The 25,499-nt window shown below is 42.5% G+C and overlaps 2 long non-coding RNA genes across 2 annotated transcripts in view; one reads left to right on the top strand and one right to left on the bottom strand.

Moving 5' to 3' along the window:
- Positions 1–25,499, bottom strand: part of LOC308311099 — a 59,847-nt gene that overhangs the window by 32,001 nt on the left and 2,347 nt on the right. The gene's annotated exons all lie outside the window — the stretch shown is intronic.
- Positions 1–25,499, top strand: part of LOC308311100 — a 59,952-nt gene that overhangs the window by 32,122 nt on the left and 2,331 nt on the right. The gene's annotated exons all lie outside the window — the stretch shown is intronic.

Here is a 25,499-nt window from a genome sequence, read left to right as displayed (position 1 = left end):
CAGTTCAGAGGTTTGTGTCTCTGGAGGCATGTGGACAGTTCAGAGGTTTGTGTCTCTGGAGGCATGTGGACAGTTCAGAGGTTTGTGTCTCTGGAGGCATGTGGACAGTTCAGAGGTTTGTGTCTCTGGAGGCATGTGGACAGTTCAGAGGTTTGTGTCTCTGGAGGCATGTGGACAGTTCAGAGGTTTGTGTCTCTGGAGGCATGTGGACAGTTCAGAGGTTTGTGTCTCTGGAGGCATGTGGACAGTTCAGAGGTTTGTGTCTCTGGAGGTATGAGGACAGTTCAGAGCTTTGTGTCTCTGGAGGCATGAGGAAGGACAGTTCAGAGGTTTGTGTCTCTGGAGGCATGTGGACAGTTCAGAGGTTTGTGTCTCTGGAGGCATGAGGACAGTTCAGAGGTTTGTGTCTCTGGAGGCATGTGGACAGTTCAGAGGTTTGTGTCTCTGGAGGCATGTGGACAGTTCAGAGGTTTGTGTCTCTGGAGGCATGTGCAGGACAGTTCAGAGGTTTGTGTCTCTGGAGGCATGTGGACAGTTCAGAGGTTTGTGTCTCTGGAGGCATGAGGACAGTTCAGAGCTTTGTGTCTCTGGAGGCATGAGGACAGTTCAGAGCTTTGTGTCTGGAGGCATGTGGACAGTTCAGAGGTTTGTGTCTCTGGACTCTCTGGAGGCATGAGGACAGTTCAGAGCTTTGTGTCTCTGGAGGCATGTGGACAGTTCAGAGGTTTGTGTCTCTGGAGGCATGTGGACAGTTCAGAGGTTTGTGTCTCTGGAGGCATGAGGACAGTTCAGAGCTTTGTGTCTCTGGAGGCATGTGGACAGTTCAGAGGTTTGTGTCTCTGGAGGCATGTGGACAGTTCAGAGGTTTGTGTCTCTGGAGGCATGTGGACAGTTCAGAGGTTTGTGTCTCTGGAGGCATGAGGAAGGACAGTTCAGAGGTTTGTGTCTCTGGAGGCATGTGGACAGTTCAGAGGTTTGTGTCTCTGGAGGCATGTGGACAGTTCAGAGGTTTGTGTCTCTGGAGGCATGTGGACAGTTCAGAGGTTTGTGTCTCTGTCTCTCTCAGCACAAGCTGCCTGCGTGCTTGCTTCGCCCTCCAGTTGCTGCTCCAGTTATTTGTTTTCCCTCAAACACATCCTCAATGTGTTGGGTGAGGTTGAGCTCTGTCCAGCACAGGAGCGGCCGGGACGGAAACCAGCTTGGTCTTTAGTCAGCTTGGTGTCTATGAGTGACATGAGGCCTTGGAGTAGCAGCCTCTCTTGTAGGAGATGCAAAGGAGGGAAATGGGTCGGTAGCTCTTTGGGGATGATGGGTCTTTGCCAGGTTTGGGGATTGCAAACACTTTGGCCTTTCTCCAGACAGAAGGGATGGTTTTCTGTGCCATGCATGTATTCACCATCCCCACGAGCCAGGTCTTTGCGTTAGGTTCCAGCCTGGTGCTGTATAATTTCTGCCAGTATGTCATCAATCCCTGCTGCTTTTCCGGGTTTCAACTTTCCCATTGCAGTTTCGAGTTCTTCTAGGTCGAAGGGTTTGGTTTGAGGGTTGGCTGATTGTGGTTGGTCTGATACCACTGTGCGATGGTATTCTCCTGTGGGTCGGCGGCGGTGTTGGTTACGACTGTTGGCCACCAGTTGTGATGCAACAGAGTTCGCTGTGACCGTTATGGGTGGCTCCCAGAGGTCCTTGATCCCCATGGGGTCCAACAGTGGTCATTGAAGCGTGCACACACAAATGCACATATGCACCTACACACGCACAGGCGCACATGCGTATGCACACCTGGACCTGTAAATTAACAACACAAAAACTAAGGCACTGGTGTCGGACTTCTGGTTTACCGGAACGGGGTTCAACTCCCTGCAGTGCCCTGCTCAATGTGTTGTATTTACATGGTTCATTGGTCCATGGTCTCAGGTCATTGAGCGGCGCGCTATATAGACAACGCTATATACTGTTATTTTTCATGTTGGTGTTCTCTATATCTTTTCGTCCTGGGCATGACGTTAAACTGTTCCGTTCGAGAGGACCGGCGACCCTCGAATGTAAACAGCCACGAAAGGAAACCATGTGTGTGTGAGGTGTTCTCTATCATTTCATTCCAGACTTTCCTTCGTTCATCCCCAACTTCACTGTCTATCTTCTGTGTTCTCCATTCATCTTGAGTGATACACAGTCGTCTGATGTGTGGGGGGAGGTGCCGGCTAGGGCATAAAGGCACGGGACAGGTGTTGTCTTGATGCATCCCGTGATGATGCGACAGGTGTCATTTAGGGCTGTGTCGACCGATTTGTTGTGACGTGATCGGCTCCAGCTTGAGCAGGCATACTCTGCTGTAGAGAAAGACAGGGCCATGGCAGTTGCACGGATTGTTTGTGGGTCTGCGCCCCACTTGGAGTTCAGTAGTTTTCACAGGATGTTATTGTGGGTGTTGACTTTTGTGTTCTCCAGGTGTTTTTTGAAGAAGAGTGTCCTGTCCAGTGTAACTCCAAGATATAGCCCATATGGTACGGCATACTATAGCACGCCGTTTTTCATCATTTTTGACGATTTGAAAAAAATGAAAAAATGAAAAAAACGATGGGTTATAGCCCATGTTTGTTGAAATTTTGAAAAAAAAGTTATCCTCGTTTCTCATCATTTTGGACCATGGGCTATAGCCCATATGGTACGGCATACTATAGCACGCCGTTTTTCATCATTTTTGACGATTTGAAAAAAATGAAAAAATGAAAAAAACGATGGGTTATAGCCCATGTTTGTTGACATTTTTGAAAAAAAAGTTATCCTCGTTTCTCATCATTTTGGACCATGGGCTATAGCCCATATGGTACGGCATACTATAGCACGCTGTTTTTCCACATTTTTGACGATTTGACAAAAATGACAAAATGAAAAAAACGATGGGTTATAGCCCATGTTTTTTTTAATTTTGAAAAAAAAGTTATCCTCGTTTCTCATCATTTTGGACCATGGGCTATAGCCCATATGGTACGGCATACTATAGCACGCCGTTTTTCATCATTTTTGACGATTTGACAAAAATGACAAAATGAAAAAAACGATGGGTTATAGCCCATGTTTTTTGAAATTTTGAAAAAAAAAGTTATCCTCGTTTCTCATCATTTTGGACCATGGGCTATAGCCCATATGGTACGGCATACTATAGCACGCCGTTTTTCATCATTTTTGACGATTTGACAAAAATGACAAAATGAAAAAAACGATGGGTTATAGCCCATGTTTTTTGAAAATTTGAAAAAAAAGTTATCCTCGTTTCTCATCATTTTGGACCATGGGCTATAGCCCATATGGTACGGCATACTATAGCACGCCGTTTTTCATCATTTTTGACGATTTGACAAAAATGACAAAATGAAAAAAACGATGGGTTATAGCCCATGTTTTTTTAAATTTTGAAAAAAAAAGTTATCCTCGTTTCTCATCATTTTGGACCATGGGCTATAGCCCATATGGTACGGCATACTATAGCACGCCGTTTTTCATCATTTTTGACGATTTGGAAAAAATGACAAAATGAAAAAAACGATGGGTTATAGCCCATGTTTTTTGAAAATTTGAAAAAAAAAGTTATCCTCGTTTCTCATCATTTTGGACCATGGGCTATAGCCCATATGGTACGGCATACTATAGCACGCCGTTTTTCATCATTTTTGACGATTTGACAAAAATGACAAAATGAAAAAAACGATGGGTTATAGCCCATGTTTTTTGAAATTTTGAAAAAAAAAGTTATCCTCGTTTCTCATCATTTTGGACCATGGGCTATAGCCCATATGGTACGGCATACTATAGCACGCCGTTTTTCATCATTTTTGACGATTTGAAAAAAATGAAAAAAACGATGGGTTATAGCCCATGTTTGTTGAAATTTTGAAAAAAAAGTTATCCTCGTTTCTCATCATTTTGGACCATGGGCTATAGCCCATATGGTACGGCATACTATAGCACGCCGTTTTTCATCATTTTTGACGATTTGACAAAAATGACAAAATGAAAAAAACGATGGGTTATAGCCCATGTATTTTGAAATTTTGAAAAAAAAAGTTATCCTCGTTTCTCATCATTTTGGACCATGGGCTATAGCCCATATGGTACGGCATACTATAGCACGCCGTTTTTCATCATTTTTGACGATTTGACAAAAATGACAAAATGAAAAAAACGATGGGTTATAGCCCATGTTTTTAGAAAAAAAAAAAAAAAAGTTATCCTCGTTTCTCATCATTTTGGACCATGGGCTATAGCCCATATGGTACGGCATACTATAGCACGCCGTTTTTCATCAATTTTGACGATTTGACAAAAATGACAAAATTAAAAAAACGATGGGTTATAGCCCATGTTTTTGAAATTTTGAAAAAAAAAAGTTATCCTCGTTTCTCATCATTTTGGACCATGGGCTATAGCCCATATGGTACGGCATACTATAGCACGCCGTTTTTCATCATTTTTGACGATTTGACAAAAATGACAAAATGAAAAAAACGATGGGTTATAGCCCATGTTTGTTGAAATTTTGAAAAAAAAGTTATCCTCGTTTCTCATCATTTTGGACCATGGGCTATAGCCCATATGGTACGGCATACTATAGCACGCCGTTTTTCATCATTTTTGACGATTTGACAAAAATGACAAAATGAAAAAAACGATGGGTTATAGCCCATGTATTTTGAAATTTTGAAAAAAAAAGTTATCCTCGTTTCTCATCATTTTGGACCATGGGCTATAGCCCATATGGTACGGCATACTATAGCACGCCGTTTTTCATCATTTTTGACGATTTGACAAAAATGACAAAATGAAAAAAACGATGGGTTATATCCCATGTTTTTTGAAATTTTGAAAAAAAAAGTTATCCTCGTTTCTCATCATTTTGGACCATGGGCTATAGCCCATATGGTACGGCATACTATAGCACGCCGTTTTTCATCATTTTTGACGATTTGACAAAAATGACAAAATGAAAAAAACGATGGGTTATAGCCCATGTTTTTAGAAAAAAAAAAAAAAAAGTTATCCTCGTTTCTCATCATTTTGGACCATGGGCTATAGCCCATATGGTACGGCATACTATAGCACGCCGTTTTTCATCATTTTTGACGATTTGACAAAAATGACAAAATTAAAAAAACGATGGGTTATAGCCCATGTTTTTGAAATTTTGAAAAAAAAAAGTTATCCTCGTTTCTCATCATTTTGGACCATGGGCTATAGCCCATATGGTACGGCATACTATAGCACGCCGTTTTTCATCATTTTTGACGATTTGACAAAAATGACAAAATGAAAAAAACGATGGGTTATAGCCCATGTTTGTTGAAATTTTGAAAAAAAAGTTATCCTCGTTTCTCATCATTTTGGACCATGGGCTATAGCCCATATGGTACGGCATATTATAGCACGCCGTTTTTCATCATTTTTGACGATTTGACAAAAATGACAAAATGAAAAAAACGATGGGTTATAGCCCATGTTTTTTGAAATTTTGAAAAAAAAGTTATCCTCGTTTCTCATCATTTTGGACCATGGGCTATAGCCCATATGGTACGGCATACTATAGCACGCCGTTTTTCATCATTTTTGACGATTTGACAAAAATGACAAAAAAAAAAAAAACGATGGGTTATAGCCCATGTTTTTGGAAATTTTGAAAAAAAAAGTTATCCTCGTTTCTCATCATTTTGGACCATGGGCTATAGCCCATATGGTACGGCATACTATAGCACGCCGTTTTTCATCATTTTTGACGATTTGACAAAAATGACAAAATGAAAAAAACGATGGGTTATAGTTTTTTGAAATTTTGAAAAAAAAAGTTATCCTCGTTTCTCATCATTTTGGACCATGGGCTATAGCCCATATGGTACGGCATACTATAGCACGCCGTTTTTCATCATTTTTGACGATTTGACAAAAATGACAAAATGAAAAAAACGATGGGTTATAGCCCATGTTTGTTGAAATTTTGAAAAAAAAGTTATCCTCGTTTCTCATCATTTTGGACCATGGGCTATAGCCCATATGGTACGGCATATTATAGCACGCCGTTTTTCATCATTTTTGACGATTTGACAAAAATGACAAAATGAAAAAAACGATGGGTTATAGCCCATGTTTTTTGAAATTTTGAAAAAAAAGTTATCCTCGTTTCTCATCATTTTGGACCATGGGCTATAGCCCATATGGTACGGCATACTATAGCACGCCGTTTTTCATCATTTTTGACGATTTGACAAAAATGACAAAAAAAAAAAAAACGATGGGTTATAGCCCATGTTTTTTGAAATTTTGAAAAAAAAAGTTATCCTCGTTTCTCATCATTTTGGACCATGGGCTATAGCCCATATGGTACGGCATACTATAGCACGCCGTTTTTCATCATTTTTGACGATTTGACAAAAATGACAAAATGAAAAAAACGATGGGTTATAGTTTTTTGAAATTTTGAAAAAAAAAGTTATCCTCGTTTCTCATCATTTTGGACCATGGGCTATAGCCCATATGGTACGGCATACTATAGCACGCCGTTTTTCATCATTTTTGACGATTTGAAAAAAATGAAAAAAACGATGGGTTATAGCCCATGTTTGTTGAAATTTTGGAAAAAAAGTTATCCTCGTTTCTCATCATTTTGGACCATGGGCTATATCCCATATGGTACGGCATACTATAGCACGCCGTTTTTCATCATTTTTGACGATTTGACAAAAATGACAAAATGAAAAAAACGATGGGTTATAGCCCATGTTTTTTGAAATTTTGAAAAAAAAAAGTTATCCTCGTTTCTCATCATTTTGGACCATGGGCTATAGCCCATATGGTACGGCATACTATAGCACGCCGTTTTTCATCATTTTTGACGATTTGACAAAAATGACAAAATGAAAGAAACGATGGGTTATAGCCCATGTTTTTTGAAAATTTGAAAAAAAAAGTTATCCTCGTTTCTCATCATTTTGGACCATGGGCTATAGCCCATATGGTACGGCATACTATAGCACGCCGTTTTTCATCATTTTTGACGATTTGACAAAAATGACAAAATAAAAAAAACGATGGGTTATAGCCCATGTTTTTTGAAATTTTGAAAAAAAAGTTATCCTCGTTTCTCATCATTTTGGACCATGGGCTATAGCCCATATGGTACGGCATACTATAGCACGCCGTTTTTCATCATTTTTGACGATTTGACAAAAATTACAAAATGAAAAAAACGATGGGTTATAGCCCATGTTTTTTGAAATTTTGAAAAAAAAAGTTATCCTCGTTTCTCATCATTTTGGACCATGGGCTATAGCCCATATGGTACGGCATACTATAGCACGCCGTTTTTCATCATTTTTGACGATTTGACAAAAATGACAAAATGAAAAAAACGATGGGTTATAGCCCATGTTTTTTTAAATTAAAAAAAAAAAGTTATCCTCGTTTCTCATCATTTTGGACCATGGGCTATAGCCCATATGGTACGGCATACTATAGCACGCCGTTTTTCATCATTTTTGACGATTTGAAAAAAATGAAAAAAACGATGGGTTATAGCCCATGTTTGTTGAAATTTTGAAAAAAAAGTTATCCTCGTTTCTCATCATTTTGGACCATGGGCTATAGCCCATATGGTACGGCATACTATAGCACGCCGTTTTTCATCATTTTTTACGATTTGACAAAAATGACAAAATGAAAAAAACGATGGGTTATAGCCCATGTATTTTGAAATTTTGAAAAAAAAAGTTATCCTCGTTTCTCATCATTTTGGACCATGGGCTATAGCCCATATGGTACGGCATACTATAGCACACCGTTTTTCATCATTTTTGACGATTTGACAAAAATGACAAAATGAAAAAAACGATGGGTTATAGCCCATGTTTTTTGAAATTTTGAAAAAAAAGTTATCCTCGTTTCTCATCATTTTGGACCATGGGCTATAGCCCATATGGTACGGCATACTATAGCACGCCGTTTTTCATCCTTTTTGACGATTTGACAAAAATGACAAAATGAAAAAAACGATGGGTTATAGCCCATGTTTTTTTAAATTTTGAAAAAAAAAGTTATCCTCGTTTCTCATCATTTTGGACCATGGGCTATAGCCCATATGGTACGGCATACTATAGCACGCCGTTTTTCATCATTTTTGACGATTTGACAAAAATGACAAAATGAAAAAAACGATGGGTTATAGCCCATATTTTTTTGAAATTTTGAAAAAAAAAGTTACCCTCGTTTCTCATCATTTTGGACCATGGGCTATAGCCCATATGGTACGGCATACTATAGCACGCCGTTTTTCATCATTTTTGACGATTTGACAAAAATGACAAAATAAAAAAAACGATGGGTTATAGCCCATGTTTTTTGAAATTTTGAAAAAAAAGTTATCCTCGTTACTCATCATTTTGGACCATGGGCTATAGCCCATATGGTACGGCATACTATAGCACGCCGTTTTTCATCATTTTTGACGATTTGACAAAAATGACAAAATGAAAAAAACGATGGGTTATAGCCCATGTTTTTTGAAATTTTGAAAAAAAAAGTTATCCTCGTTTCTCATCATTTTGGACCATGGGCTATAGCCCATATGGTACGGCATACTATAGCACGCCGTTTTTCATCATTTTTGACGATTTGAAAAAAATGAAAAAAACGATGGGTTATAGCCCATGTTTGTTGAAATTTTGAAAAAAAAGTTATCCTCGTTTCTCATCATTTTGGACCATGGGCTATAGCCCATATGGTACGGCATACTATAGCACGCCGTTTTTCATCATTTTTGACGATTTGACAAAAATGACAAAATGAAAAAAACGATGGGTTATAGCCCATGTTTTTTGAAATTTTGAAAAAAAAGTTATCCTCGTTTCTCATCATTTTGGACCATGGGCTATAGCCCATATGGTACGGCATACTATAGCACGCCGTTTTTCATCATTTTTGACGATTTGACAAAAATGACAAAATTAAAAAAACGATGGGTTATAGCCCATGTTTTTTGAAAATTTGAAAAAAAAAGTTATCCTCGTTTCTCATCATTTTGGACCATGGGCTATAGCCCATATGGTACGGCATACTATAGCACGCCGTTTTTCATCCTTTTTGACGATTTGACAAAAATGACAAAATGAAAAAAACGATGGGTTATAGCCCATGTTTTTTTAAATTTTGAAAAAAAAAGTTATCCTCGTTTCTCATCATTTTGGACCATGGGCTATAGCCCATATGGTACGGCATACTATAGCACGCCGTTTTTCATCATTTTTGACGATTTGACAAAAATGACAAAATAAAAAAAACGATGGGTTATAGCCCATGTTTTTTGAAAAAAAAAAAAAAAAAGTTATCCTCGTTTCTCATCATTTTGGACCATGGGCTATAGCCCATATGGTACGGCATACTATAGCACGCCGTTTTTCATCATTTTTGACGATTTGACAAAAATGACAAAATTAAAAAAACGATGGGTTATAGCCCATGTTTTTGAAATTTTGAAAAAAAAAAGTTATCCTCGTTTCTCATCATTTTGGACCATGGGCTATAGCCCATATGGTACGGCATACTATAGCACGCCGTTTTTCATCATTTTTGACGATTTGACAAAAATGACAAAATGAAAAAAACGATGGGTTATAGCCCATGTTTGTTGAAATTTTGAAAAAAAAGTTATCCTCGTTTCTCATCATTTTGGACCATGGGCTATAGCCCATATGGTACGGCATACTATAGCACGCCGTTTTTCATCATTTTTGACGATTTGACAAAAATGACAAAATGAAAAAAACGATGGGTTATAGCCCATGTTTTTTGAAATTTTGAAAAAAAAGTTATCCTCGTTTCTCATCATTTTGGACCATGGGCTATAGCCCATATGGTACGGCATACTATAGCACGCCGTTTTTCATCATTTTTGACGATTTGACAAAAATGACAAAATGAAAAAAACGATGGGTTATAGCCCATATTTTTTTGAAATTTTGAAAAAAAAAGTTACCCTCGTTTCTCATCATTTTGGACCTCATGGCTACAGAAACAGGAGATAGGCTCCTGCCCCTATGGGCCTCATGGCTACACAAACAGGAGATAGGCTCCTGCCCCTATGGGCCTCATGGCTACACAAACAGGAGATAGGCTCCTGCCCCTATGGGCCTCATGGCTACAGAAACAGGAGATAGGCTCCTGCCCTATGGGCCTCATGGCTACAGAAACAGGAGATAGGCTCCTGCCCCTATGGGCCTCATGGCTACAGAAACAGGAGATAGGCTCCTGCCCCTATGGGCCTCATGGCTACAGAAACAGGAGATAGGCTCCTGCCCCTATGGGCCTCATGGCTACACAAACAGGAGATAGGCTCCTGCCCCTATGGGCCTCATGGCTACACAAACAGGAGATAGGCTCCTGCCCCTATGGGCCTCATGGCTACAGAAACAGGAGATAGGCTCCTGCCCCTATGGGCCTCATGGCTACAGAAACAGGAGATAGGCTCCTGCCCTATGGGCCTCATGGCTACAGAAACAGGAGATAGGCTCCTGCCCTATGGGCCTCATGGCTACACAAACAGGAGATAGGCTCCTGCCCCTATGGGCCTCATGGCTACAGAAACAGGAGATAGGCTCCTGCCCCTATGGGCCTCATGGCTACAGAAACAGGAGATAGGCTCCTGCCCCTATGGGCCTCATGGCTACAGAAACAGGAGATAGGCTCCTGCCCCTATGGGCCTCATGGCTACACAAACAGGAGATAGGCTCCTGCCCTATGGGCCTCATGGCTACACAAACAGGAGATAGGCTCCTGCCCTATGGGCCTCATGGCTACAGAAACAGGAGATAGGCTCCTGCCCTATGGGCCTCATGGCTACAGAAACAGGAGATAGGCTCCTGCCCCTATGGGCCTCATGGCTACACAAACAGGAGATAGGCTCCTGCCCCTATGGGCCTCATGGCTACACAAACAGGAGATAGGCTCCTGCCCCTATGGGCCTCATGGCTACACAAACAGGAGATAGGCTCCTGCCCCTATGGGCCTCATGGCTACACAAACAGGAGATAGGCTCCTGCCCCTATGGGCCTCATGGCTACAGAAACAGGAGATAGGCTCCTGCCCCTATGGGCCTCATGGCTACAGAAACAGGAGATAGACTCCTGCCCCTATGGGCCTCATGGCTACAGAAACAGGAGATAGGCTCCTGCCCCTATGGGCCTCATGGCTACAGAAACAGGAGATAGGCTCCTGCCCCTATGGGCCTCATGGCTACACAAACAGGAGATAGGCTCCTGCCCCTATGGGCCTCATGGCTACAGAAACAGGAGATAGGCTCCTGCCCCTATGGGCCTCATGGCTACAGAAACAGGAGATAGGCTCCTGCCCCTATGGGCCTCATGGCTACAGAAACAGGAGATAGGCTCCTGCCCTATAGGCCTCATGGCTACACAAACAGGAGATAGGCTCCTGCCCCTATGGGCCTCATGGCTACAGAAACAGGAGATAGGCTCCTGCCCTATAGGCCTCATGGCTACAGAAACAGGAGATAGGCTCCTGCCCCTATGGGCCTCATGGCTACACAAACAGGAGATAGGCTCCTGCCCCTATGGGCCTCATGGCTACAGAAACAGGAGATAGGCTCCTGCCCCTATGGGCCTCATGGCTACAGAAACAGGAGATAGGCTCCTGCCCCTATGGGCCTCATTGCTACAGAAACAGGAGATAGGCTCCTGCCCTATGGGCCTCATGGCTACAGAAACAGGAGATAGGCTCCTGCCCCTATGGGCCTCATGGCTACACAAACAGGAGATAGGCTCCTGCCCCTATGGGCCTCATGGCTACACAAACAGGAGATAGGCTCCTGCCCCTATGGGCCTCATGGCTACAGAAACAGGAGATAGGCTCCTGCCCTATGGGCCTCATGGCTACAGAAACAGGAGATAGGCTCCTGCCCTATGGGCCTCATGGCTACAGAAACAGGAGATAGGCTCCTGCCCCTATGGGCCTCATGGCTACAGAAACAGGAGATAGGCTCCTGCCCCTATGGGCCTCATGGCTACACAAACAGGAGATAGGCTCCTGCCCTATGGGCCTCATGGCTACACAAACAGGAGATAGGCTCCTGCCCTATGGGCCTCATGGCTACAGAAACAGGAGATAGGCTCCTGCCCTATGGGCCTCATGGCTACAGAAACAGGAGATAGGCTCCTGCCCCTATGGGCCTCATGGCTACACAAACAGGAGATAGGCTCCTGCCCCTATGGGCCTCATGGCTACACAAACAGGAGATAGGCTCCTGCCCCTATGGGCCTCATGGCTACACAAACAGGAGATAGGCTCCTGCCCCTATGGGCCTCATGGCTACACAAACAGGAGATAGGCTCCTGCCCCTATGGGCCTCATGGCTACAGAAACAGGAGATAGGCTCCTGCCCCTATGGGCCTCATGGCTACAGAAACAGGAGATAGACTCCTGCCCCTATGGGCCTCATGGCTACAGAAACAGGAGATAGGCTCCTGCCCCTATGGGCCTCATGGCTACAGAAACAGGAGATAGGCTCCTGCCCCTATGGGCCTCATGGCTACACAAACAGGAGATAGGCTCCTGCCCCTATGGGCCTCATGGCTACAGAAACAGGAGATAGGCTCCTGCCCCTATGGGCCTCATGGCTACAGAAACAGGAGATAGGCTCCTGCCCCTATGGGCCTCATGGCTACAGAAACAGGAGATAGGCTCCTGCCCTATAGGCCTCATGGCTACACAAACAGGAGATAGGCTCCTGCCCCTATGGGCCTCATGGCTACAGAAACAGGAGATAGGCTCCTGCCCTATAGGCCTCATGGCTACAGAAACAGGAGATAGGCTCCTGCCCCTATGGGCCTCATGGCTACACAAACAGGAGATAGGCTCCTGCCCCTATGGGCCTCATGGCTACAGAAACAGGAGATAGGCTCCTGCCCCTATGGGCCTCATGGCTACAGAAACAGGAGATAGGCTCCTGCCCCTATGGGCCTCATGGCTACAGAAACAGGAGATAGGCTCCTGCCCTATGGGCCTCATGGCTACAGAAACAGGAGATAGGCTCCTGCCCCTATGGGCCTCATGGCTACACAAACAGGAGATAGGCTCCTGCCCCTATGGGCCTCATGGCTACACAAACAGGAGATAGGCTCCTGCCCCTATGGGCCTCATGGCTACAGAAACAGGAGATAGGCTCCTGCCCTATGGGCCTCATGGCTACAGAAACAGGAGATAGGCTCCTGCCCTATGGGCCTCATGGCTACAGAAACAGGAGATAGGCTCCTGCCCCTATGGGCCTCATGGCTACAGAAACAGGAGATAGGCTCCTGCCCCTATGGGCCTCATGGCTACACAAACAGGAGATAGGCTCCTGCCCCTATGGGCCTCATGGCTACACAAACAGGAGATAGGCTCCTGCCCTATGGGCCTCATGGCTACAGAAACAGGAGATAGGCTCCTGCCCCTATGGGCCTCATGGCTACAGAAACAGGAGATAGGCTCCTGCCCCTATGGGCCTCATGGCTACAGAAACAGGAGATAGGCTCCTGCCCCTATTTCCCCAAGAACCCCAGTTTCCCCGCCCATACCTACCGAAGTATTAGGTGAGAATGTGACCTTAGTTTGATACGTGTGAGTGAGGCCTGATTACTTGACTGGTCTTCCATGGCTTTACCATTATAGATATTCCACTGTTACTTTCTTAGCTTACGCATGTTTCATGATAAATACGTTTTTATGTGATGTATTCCCCATGCTTTTTGTTCTTGCTTAATGTAAGTCGCTCTGGATTAAGAGCGTCTGATAAATGCCTACATTGTAAATTGTCATCTTACACCTGAAGGACTCAGGCTTGTTTGCCCGGGTCGGTGAACACATGGCAGGAGGACTGATGACTCCCCATCATCACATCCCCATCCGAGGTTGTAAAGTAGTTGAGCTGTATTTATGGGTAGCAGATGCAACGATAATACAATACACGGTGCCACCCAAGACTAAATGGCTGACTATACGTTATTATAACCAGTAAGACGCGCAAACGCGGGAAGCGAACGCAGCTCCTATACATATTTGGGTTTTGGACGTATAGCTGCTTTGGGGACTCCTTATATGGTTATGGCTGCATGAGTCATGGTGACGTAATCACTCAGCTCCATATATGGGCACAAAAGCGGGACAGACAGAGACACAGACAGACACACACACACACACAGACATGATCTGCTAGGTCTCATAGTAAGTGCTCACTGCGTTCGCAATAAGTTCACAAAGAAAACACCAGCTGTTGCTATAGCTAAAGAAAAAGTTGATCAATAACTTGAAAAGACTGCCTAAATAATTGGTTTGTTTGTTCAGGGAAATATTTAGTTGACAATGCATCATGGGCAATCTGGGAACCCATTGGCAAAAGGAAAGGAAAAACAGCGCCCCCAACAGTCTGTCTTGAGAGACTACATCATTGGTATTAGGAAACGTTCCAGTCAGCCAACTGATTATGAAGCAGTGACTGATGCAGCAGCTACAGTAGCTGTCATAAACTATACAGTCATGTAAATATAATGCTATAATCCTGCATTGATGGAGTAGTACAGTGGTATAGTGTGGTATATTAATGTTCATAATGGTGGAGGATATACCAGGCAGGTTGTATAAAAAAGAGAGGGTCCAGGCAGTGTCCTTTTCTTTCTCATGTTGAGTTTATTTTAAGAACACCAATGAGCTTGCCACAATCATGACCAAACAGGACCCAATATTCTCTGAGAAGCCCCGTTCGTCCTACCACGAGGCTCCTATATACTGAGTCTCACACATCCAATCCCGTGCATGTGTATAGATTTGTATAGGTGTCAGTGTGTGTGTCAGAGTGTGTTTGTGTTCAGATGTATTATACCCAGGCCTTTGCTCTAATCACCTCATGGCTCCCTATCCTGCTTGACTCTCGTCCGGCCAGATGCCATATCAATATATAGGCCTTCTGCCCTGGGTCACCATTTGGGACATAGCCTGTATCATATTTTACCAACCCAACAAAAGGTCTTTGTTTCTAGTGATCCTCCTGGCTCCCTGACCTGTATGACCCAGGCCTGGACACTGGACAGAGCATTCCTTAGCTCTCCCCTTAGTATCACTCCATGCTCATACAATATCTTAACTCACCCTTTAACATGGACTATAAGACTACATCTAACCCACAACTCCATATATCTCAATGTGGAATACATGACCTCACCTGTATCAGTGTGTAGTGGTTGTAAACACAGGTGTATTATTATGTGTCTTTATGACATGATGAAACCACCTTAACATAGTAGGCTACTAACTTCTGTTTTACCTCTGAGGGGGAAGGGTGGCTTGGTTTGTGAAATGATCCCTCTGCATGCCCACTTTGAGTTCCTCCCACTGTTTTAGTTGGAGGCAGTCAGATTACTGGGTCTCTCCCCATATCTCTCCCAGAGTGTGTCTCCAACTCTATTTATCTATATATATATGCCTACTGTATAATGCCTATATGCCTGGGCGCCAATACACAACAATAGCTATACAGTAGCTGTCATAAACTATACAGTCATGTAAATATAATGATATGAATGAATGAATAGTTTATTTCGATCTTTCAGAGGGGAGACATTACACAAAAACATTTATTTATTAACATTTATTTTTAGGTGATGGAAAAGGCATAGGCAGAAGCTTAAAGCTTAAGTGCCTATCCTTGTGTATTCCAAAATACTGTTGAAGATATGCATAACAATCAACATATAAACAAAACGAACAAATTACATTTATAGAAGAAGAAAAGAAAATTAAACAAACAAAAAAACAAAAACAAAACACAGACAACGAGAAACAAGTAGGAAAAAAGAGAAAAACAGACAAAGCTACAATGTTATACCTTAGTCCATGAACACTACATGAAACAAACACTTTGAGGATAGAAAGAGGATAATTCAAGCTTTCCCTACAGCTGCAATGTTGGTGAGTTTGACGTTGTTTAATACAACCAGAGAGGACTTTTCTGTTTGGATGAATGGGCTTCCATTGCACCTATAGGTAGCGCCTTGCCATTAACTTTAATATATGGTAACTAAGATGGACGCGGTCTGCATGATTCTCTCTCTGTCACCATGCAGGCTGGATTGTCCTGTCTTTAAACGTCGAAGCCATCAGATCTGCTCTTGTAGTGTGGGAGGAACGGAAGTGTCTCGTTCCCTTCCCCCTTCAATCTAGTTTAGGCTTATTCATTCTCGGGGGAAGGACGAAACGAGACACTTTCATTCCTCCGACCCACACAGATCATCTTGGATCATTTCCCTCTACTCTCCGGCCAGCTCTGCTCTGCTCAACAAGGTCTACAGGTATTTATAAAAGATACTTTATGCTGTTAGTATGTTGTGTAAACACTTAACCTGTGGTTAACATTAACAATAAGCCTACTACATGTATCTCTGAATATTGAATACTTTACTTTTTAAACTACCGGTAAGCAACAGCTACCTATTGTTGCGCCATCCTGTGAGAGGGTTATCTAATAGTCCAATAAACAGGCTGTACACTCAAAATCATGGATTCACACGATCTGGCATTTATTGATTGCCCATAATTATCTCAAATTGAATGGTAATGTGATATACATATGAACAGCAAATACACATATGAAAGCAGATACGACCTGTATACATCACGAATCAGATTCGATCATATCAGTCCGCAGATCGAAGGGCCCCTCGAAGCACAGTGCCGACGCGTGTCGTCCCTGGAGAATTCTGACGTGTCACTCTTTTTCCCAAAGCTATATACTAACAATCTATTCTTTCTTGTCACTCCGTGACCTTGCTGCATGAGCACAGCCCCTGCACACTCTTAAAGTAATGGTGCTTATTTAAGAGGTGCGAAATATCCCAACACTATCCTTAAATATTTTCGATATTATTAGCCTGTGTGCACTTGGCTTCTGTAATCTCAGCATCATTGAAAATGAAGACGTTGTCCTTTTTATAAGAAAACAAATAAAGGTTAAATGTACTTTAGAACCCCTACCATGAAATGTTCTATGAGCAGGGTGTGGCTGTAAACAAGTCCTTGGCTTAGTCCACTTCCCTTAAAGAACTTTGCTTTGAAAGTACAATATAATTTGTATTGTACACCAAAGACAAGCCCCTTGGCATTTTATCTGTTGAATTATCCTCCATTTTCAATTAATCTCTGAACATATAAAGACATGACATACAAATACACACTTCTATGAAAAAAGGAATAACAGTTAAATAAAGTTACACTCGACGTGCACGCGCACACGCACGACTTCCTTGATAAACATGGCAGCGACTTACAAAAGACTCGGCTCGGTTCAAATCGCTAGTTGGATTTTCTTTGGCGTTGCTAAGGTTGAATTAGTGTAAACGCTTTCTGCCCCTTCACGTTTTGGATTCATTGTGCAGAAAAGAGTAAGAAGCGTGTATTGTGGAAACATGCGCCGTTTCTGAACCGCGGTGCGAGGGGCCCAGGGTGTGGAACACAGTATAGGTGCATCCCCCAAACTAATGGTTGGGGGATGTTTGCCATTGTCCTAACATGGCAAACATCCCCCAACCATTTGTTTGTGGTCACTAGTTAGTGGCCACTGGCTATTCTGAGATTCCTAGCCTGCTCATGACAAGTCATGACATGTTTGCCCAGCCGAGAGACAAAGTAACGTCACACTATATAGTTATTTAAGATATATTAATTAATTAATACCACATATATTCATGTCCTCACTGTATTGCATTACTGCTTGTTTTTTAATGTCTTTGCCTTGCTTGTTTTTGTCATTGCTCTGTAAAGCACCTTGAGCTGCATTTCATGTCATGAAAGGTGCTATACAAATAAAGTTTTATTATTATTATTATTATTATTATTATATGGGGCTAGCTTATATCCTACCAAAACATTTGAACTGATGCTGGAAAAACATGCAGGGTAGATGGCCCATTTTAGCATTTCAATTCATGCAGTGAGTGAGAGAGATATGGGTAAGGGAGGGAGCAGTGCTCCACCTTGTGGTACCAACTGGCATTGGCGCACGCCATGTGAAAACTGTGCTGAAAACTGAAACTGTGCTCACAGTAAGACGCACAGAGAGACGGATGTCATTGAATTGAGAATTATATATACACAACAAAGTGTGAACATCTAGCTATAAAGCAAGTCTTCTCACTTTGTGCTATCTAGATCTAGATAGACAGATACAACCGTTCTCAATGTGTGAAGGGCTTAGTATAAGACACACCAGATACAACCGTTCTCAATGTGTGAAGGGCCGTCATTTGTCTTGTTTTCATCAACATTCTGTGTAGACGTGTCATGATCAGTTGTTTGTGTGAACCAGGTAACCAGTTTGACAACCTAACCCCTTCTCTTTCCTTGTCTCTCTGTCTCTGTCTCTGTCTCTCTGTCTCTGTCTTTGTCTCTGTCTCTGTCTCTGTCTCTGTCTCTGTCTCTCTCTCTCTCTCTCTCTCTCTCTCTCTCTCTCTCTCTCTCTCTCTCTCTCTCTCTCTCTCTCTCTCTCTCTCTCTCTCTCTCTCTCTCTCTCTCTGTCTGGACACAGGAGTCATTTTTTATCCAGTCCAAAGTCTACAGTAGCCTACAGCACCATGGGCGGACAGGATTCATGACGGGTAAAGATCCAAACAAACATTTGATGACTTGTAGGTCTACATCAGTGGTAACCAACCTTTTCAAGCCCAAGAGCCCATTTTATTCCCAATTGTAAGCCAAGATCTACCACTAAAACGTGTTAGAAAAAACACTTGTTTTTTTGCTATTTCTGACAGGCTCAATGCATGTGCACACATCCACACAAAGACTAAAGCTTAAATTAGAATAAATACTTATAGTAAGTTATATTATCAATGTCAAATAATATTAAGACAAATTAGAAATAATTAGTATTAGAAATATTTTGTTTCTCATTTCAATGAATATTCACATTGGCAGATGTTCAAATGACATAGGCATAACATGAACATATATATTTGCACAGATATGGTGACATACTCTCAGGGTCAGCCCACCTTTAATGAGACTGCTGTGACTGCACTTTATCTGCAAGCGTTTTGAAATCTGGTTCATATTTAGTGATTGCCAGTCTGAGGGTGTCATTAAGATGTGAGTCAGTCATACGAGTTCTAAACTTGGATTTTATTATTTTCATTTGTGAAAAGGCCATTTCACATAAGTACGTGCAACCAAAGTAGGCATGCAGCTTCAGTGCACACGACACAATCAGGGGATACTTCTCTGCTCACAAGAGACCAAAATTCCTTCTCTTTAGCTCTGACCTGCAGGTGACAGTCACTTACTAATCCAATAATCTCCATTTAAATATCTGAAGTTAATGCAAACACATCCTGCATTTTATCGGACAGCAGTTCAATGACAGTAGGCTCAGTAAAGAGGAAAGGGTTTGATACAAAAGCAGCTACTTGACTCATGTGTTGTACTTCAACAAGTTTTCATATTTCATATTTATCATATTTTTTGCTCTATGTGTGCATGTGTACAGAATTCAAACTGTAGCATTGATTATTGTAACGGACAGAAGTCATTCTTTCCCTTTGCATATGCCCTGGAGTGCACTCGCCTATTAGTTTGCATTGCAGACTGGTATATTCAGTATATTTTTCTCATTTTTATATTTTTGTTGTTGCTACGCACAGTGCGCAGCAGTTGAGGAGAACGCAACTATGCATTCCTTTAAGCAACACAACTTCTGCAGCTGCATCCATATGTTTAGAATTTGCATCAATGATCAAATCCCAATAATAAAAAAATATTATAACAACGAACGACGAAAACTGAAGGAGCAGCGGCGCTATCTATCTATCTGTGTCTGCAGCCTGTCACGAGCCCCGTAATGAACACACGTTGTTCCGTATTTTAATGTCGGGTCGGAGAATAAATACAGTATGAATGACGGCGGGATTTATTTGACAACTCTGTCCTGCTTTCTTCACGAGAAGAGAAGAGCGCTCACAGCTGCTAATATGGTAGCAGCCCTGTGGCTGACCTGTCAGTTCTCTTTACGGCTTGTGTAGTGTAGTATGTGAACCTGGGTCTGGGAAGCTCAGAGCTGCAGCCATTGGCTCATGATACGAGCACACGACCAATGGGACAGGTCATTCAGTGTTGCTAAGATACCACCCCTCCCACCACACACGCACACACACCCTTGGACGATGGGGTCTATTCTCAAACTCAGAGCCACAGCGCTCTGCTCACAATTAATTTGCATGTGACGAGCGGCACTGACATTATTCCAATGGGTCTAACACTTCGCGATCGACTGGAAACGTTCCCGCGATCGACTGGTAGATCGCGAACCCCTGGTTGGTTATCCCTGGTCTACATCATACTTAGTATTTTAATCAGTGTTTGTTCAGGTTCAGAGCGAGGCAGCGAGCCTTTGGGGGGGTTTTATGATACATAATAGGGATGTGTAAATGTGTCCAAAATGAAAATCGATTTGTATAATCAAATTAATTAACGATTAATCGATTAATCGTTTGGGGGGGGGGGGGGGGGGGGCTTTTTTTTTTTTTTAACCCTCTAACACCCGCATTAATTTCTACTTGCAAAAAATTGATTTCAACCGTACTACTACTTTGTACTACTAGGACTGACACAAAAAAATATGTTAAAAAAAATAAAAAAATAATGTTTGATGAAAAATTTATAATAATTATATAATAATTATATAATAATATAATAAATTAATAATTTACATTTGGGGGATATCTTTCACAATAATGAGTAAAACATGTTCTAGACATTCTAATGATCACAAAAAAACATATTACAATTATTTTACCTACTTTTAATTAGGGTAAAGGTCAAAAGTCTTAGGTTAAAAAATGTTCAAAATCGCACAGAGTCCAGACATTTTTTATTTGTGTGAATTTCAGCCTCTGTGGGGGGTGTTTATATGCAAATATCATGACCAATGGCATTGAAATGGCATTGCAATGAACATCACTGATGACGTTTAGGTGAAAAAAGAACAGAAAAAAATAAATAAATTAGTAATTAATTAAATTAAATTTGTTGCTAAAAAGCAACTCTGGGTGCTAGAGGGTTAAGATATTTTTTTAATCCTACAAATAAATAAAAATCTTCCCCCCAAGTGGTACCTAAGTCAAAAACGTTTGGGAACCCCTGATGTAGATGATTAACAATAATTTTAACTCTTGAGAGTTAATAAGGGTCCATTTGGTTACTAACTCCATCTTTTAAATGAGGACCACTGGTGGTCCCTGGACCAGTGTTGAGCCAATTTATCACCGTAGCAACCCCAGCCTAGGCCTGATTAGGTAAATTCCCAACACCTGCTAAATCCTCCAAACCTGTATCTGGAATCAATCTCCACTCACACTCAGTCACTCACACTCCTCTCAGTCATGCAGCTACACAGACACATCCCAAGCAGACTTTGGAAGGCCTATAGCCCTGTCCTGTTTGGATGACAATATTGCCTTTCCAAAAAAAAATTATCGATTATTATTTTTCATAATCGATTTCGGGTCCTATTAACGATAATCGATTAATCGGACCCATCCCTAATACATAAACAGTAATGTGTTATGACTGACTGCACACAGGGTCCTATGCATAACATCTAGTTATGACTGACTGCACACAGGGTCCTACACATAACATCTAGTTATGACTGACTGCACACAGGGTCCTATAGACATAACATCTAGTTATGACTGACTACACACAGGGTCCTACGCATAACATCTAGTTATGACTGACTACACACAGGGTCCTACGCATAACATCTTTGTGGTGGGGACTTGTCCCCAGTGGGACAATAAAGATGAGATTTCATAAGATGAAGCAGTGAATTAATATTCATAACTGGACATGTAACATTTCATTCAAAGGATTTACTCTTGTTTTCTTTCTTAAGATTTATGTTTTGGGGCTTTTATGCCTTTATTGAAGGACAGTAACTCACAGCATATGGGGACTCGGGAGTAACACGCAGCAAAGGTCGTCAGGATCGGGATTCGAACCATTGCAGCCTAGGGCGCCCGTACCACAACACCGGCGACCCGGGGTGTCTTTAAAAAAAAATGTTGGTCATTTTATCGTCTACTCGGGCTTATGCCAACACCACAGTTTTAAGTTGCTCGAAACTCCTTCAACTTGTTTGTTAGTAACAACATATCAAAGGTCAGAAATCCCAGTGGCTGAACATATTGAAAAATGCTGAAATAGGTCATGGTTACCTTCACCTATTCACCTATAGAGGGCGCCAATACACTGTCACAGGTTCATGTCTTTTTTTTATTTGCAGTGAAATCTCCATAGGGCGATTTTAGGTCGCTTCATATAAGAACTAAAATAAACCGACCACCCCGGCCTTTCTGTCAGGGGAGTGGCTGTGCGTCGTTAGTGAATTAATGTGGCCGCAAAAGCATCATGGCCGCCATGCACCTATTCTAATAGGCTCTGCATTACACACACCCCTGGCCAATAGGACGCATCATGGCCTGCATGCACCTATTCTAATAGGCTCTGCATTACACGCACCCCTGGCCAATAGGACGCATCATGGCCTGCATGCACCTATTCTAATAGGCTCTGCATTACACACACCCCTGGCCAATAGGACGCATCATGGCCTGCATGCACCTATTCTAATAGGCTCTGCATTACACACACCCCTGGCCAATAGGACGCATCATGGCCTGCATGCACCTATTCTAATAGGCTCTGCATTACACGCACCCCTGGCCAATAGGACGGGCTCTACGGCTACAACCAGTATTATAATAATAATAATAATAATACATTTTATTTATAAGGCGCCTTTCAAGGCACTCAAGGTCGCCGTACAGGTTAAAACAGTACAAGTTAAAAGTATTGATTTCGTTTCGTCGACTGAAACTGACGAGAAATGTTCGTCGACTTCCTTTTTTCACTTGCAAAAACTACGTGAAAACTATAAGCTATGACGACTAAAACTAAGACTAAATATATTGACAATTTCGTCAACAAATCAAAAAACAATCAATATACATTAAAATAATAAAAAAATGTAAACTACAAAATGTCAGGAAGGGACTAGTGGACAAGAGATCCACTATTAGTCATGTTACACTTGGATTCATGCTGAAAATAGCAGATCTACAATTGATCTATTTTGTTTATGGCGTAGGAGAGTTTGTGGTGAGAAAATAAAACCTTTAGTTTAGACTAGTCATTGATTAGACCAGTCATTAGTCCTACAACCTATTTCAAACCCTCACCCTAACCCTAACCTCCCACGGGGCAGCACACCTAAACCTAACCCTAACCCTCACCCTAACCTCCCACGGGGCAGCACACCTAAACCTAACCTTAACCCTCTCCCAACCCTTAACGCACCCCTCACCAACCTTAATCCGGTCGTTTTAACGCACCCCTCACCAACCTTAATCCGGTCGTTTTAACGCACCCCCCACCAACCTTCATCTGGTCGTTTTAACGCACCCCCCACCAACCTTAATCCGGTCGTTTTAACGCACCCCTCACCAACCTTAATCCGGTCGTTTTAACGCACCCCCCACCAACCTTAATCCGGTCGTTTTAACGCACCCCTCACCAACCTTAATCCGGTCGAGTTAACGCACCCCCCACCAACCTTAATCCGGTCGTTTTAACTCACCCCCCACCAACCTTAATCCGGTCGTTTTAACGCACCCCTCACCAACCTTAATCCGGTCGTTTTAACGCACCCCCCACCAACCTTAATCCGGTCGTTTTAACTCACCCCCCACCAACCTTAATCCGGTCGTTTTAACGCACCCCCACCAACCTTAATCCGGTCGTTTTAACGCACCCCCCACCAACCTTAATCCGGTCGTTTTAACTCACCCCCCACCAACCTTAATCCGGTCGTTTTAACTCACCCCCCACCAACCTTAATCCGGTCGTTTTAACGCACCCCCCACCAACCTTAATCCGGTCGTTTTAACTCACCCCCCACCAACATTAATCCGGTCGTTTTAACTCACCCCCCACCAACCTTAATCCGGTCGTTTTAACTCACCCCCCACCAACCTTAATCCGGTCGTTTTAACTCACCCCTCACCAACCTTAATCCGGTCGTTTTAACGCACCCCTCACCAACCTTAATTTGTCAATTGTGTAAATCTGTCTGTCCACTGTACCAAGACATCAGAGACACATACTGTCCACTGTACCAAGACATCAGAGACACATACTGTCCACTGTACCAAGACATCAGAGACACATACTGTCCACTGTACCAAGACATCAGAGACACATACTGTCCACTGTACCAAGACATCAGAGACACATACTGTCCACTGTACCAAGACATCAGAGACACATACTGTCCACTGTACCAAGACATCAGAGACACATACTGTCCACTGTACCAAGACATCAGAGACACATACTGTCCACTGTACCAAGACATCAGAGACACATACTGTCCACTGTACCAAGACATCAGAGACACATACTGTCCACTGTACCAAGACATCAGAGACACATACTGTCCACTGTACCAAGACATCAGAGACACATACTGTCTGTCCACTGTACCAAGACATCAGAGACACATACTGTCCACTGTACCAAGACATCAGAGACACATACTGTCCACTGTACCAAGACATCAGAGACACATACTGTCCACTGTACCAAGACATCAGAGACACATACTGTCTGTCCACTGTACCAAGACATCAGAGACACATACTGTCTGTCCACTGTACCAAGACATCAGACACATACTGTCTGTCCACTGTACCAAGACATCAGAGACACATACTGTCCACTGTACCAAGACATCAGAGACACATACTGTCCACTGTACCAAGACATCAGAGACACATACTGTCTGTCCACTGTACCAAGACATCAGAGACACATACTGTCTGTCCACTGTACCAAGACATCAGACACATACTGTCTGTCCACTGTACCAAGACATCAGAGACACATACTGTCCACTGTACCAAGACATCAGAGACATACTGTCTGTCCACTGTACCAAGACATCAGAGACACATACTGTCTGTCCACTGTACCAAGACATCAGAGACACATACTGTCTGTCCACTGTACCAAGACATCAGACACATGCTGTCTGTCCACTGTACCAAGACATCAGAGACACATACTGTCCACTGTACCAAGACATCAGAGACACATACTGTCTGTCCACTGTACCAAGACATCAGAGACACATACTGTCTGTCCACTGTACCAAGACATCAGAGACACATACTGTCTGTCCACTGTACCAAGACATCAGAGACAAATACTTCCCACAGATTACGCACACCCAACATGAGTTTTAAACCATGACCAACGACCTGGCCTATCAGAGACCTTTCTAGTTTAATGTGTTTTAAATTCAGAGTGCTATAATGTAAGAGATGTGTGACCAGTGGCTGTAGATTCAACATGGATTATAA

The sequence above is a fragment of the Protomyctophum bolini genome, assembly GCF_963924005.1.
Source record: "Protomyctophum bolini genome assembly, chromosome: 23".
NCBI classification, from domain to species: Eukaryota; Metazoa; Chordata; class Actinopteri; order Myctophiformes; family Myctophidae; genus Protomyctophum; species Protomyctophum bolini.
The sequence above is the reverse complement of the archived record's forward strand: the minus strand, read 5'-3'. Positions and strand labels throughout refer to the sequence as shown.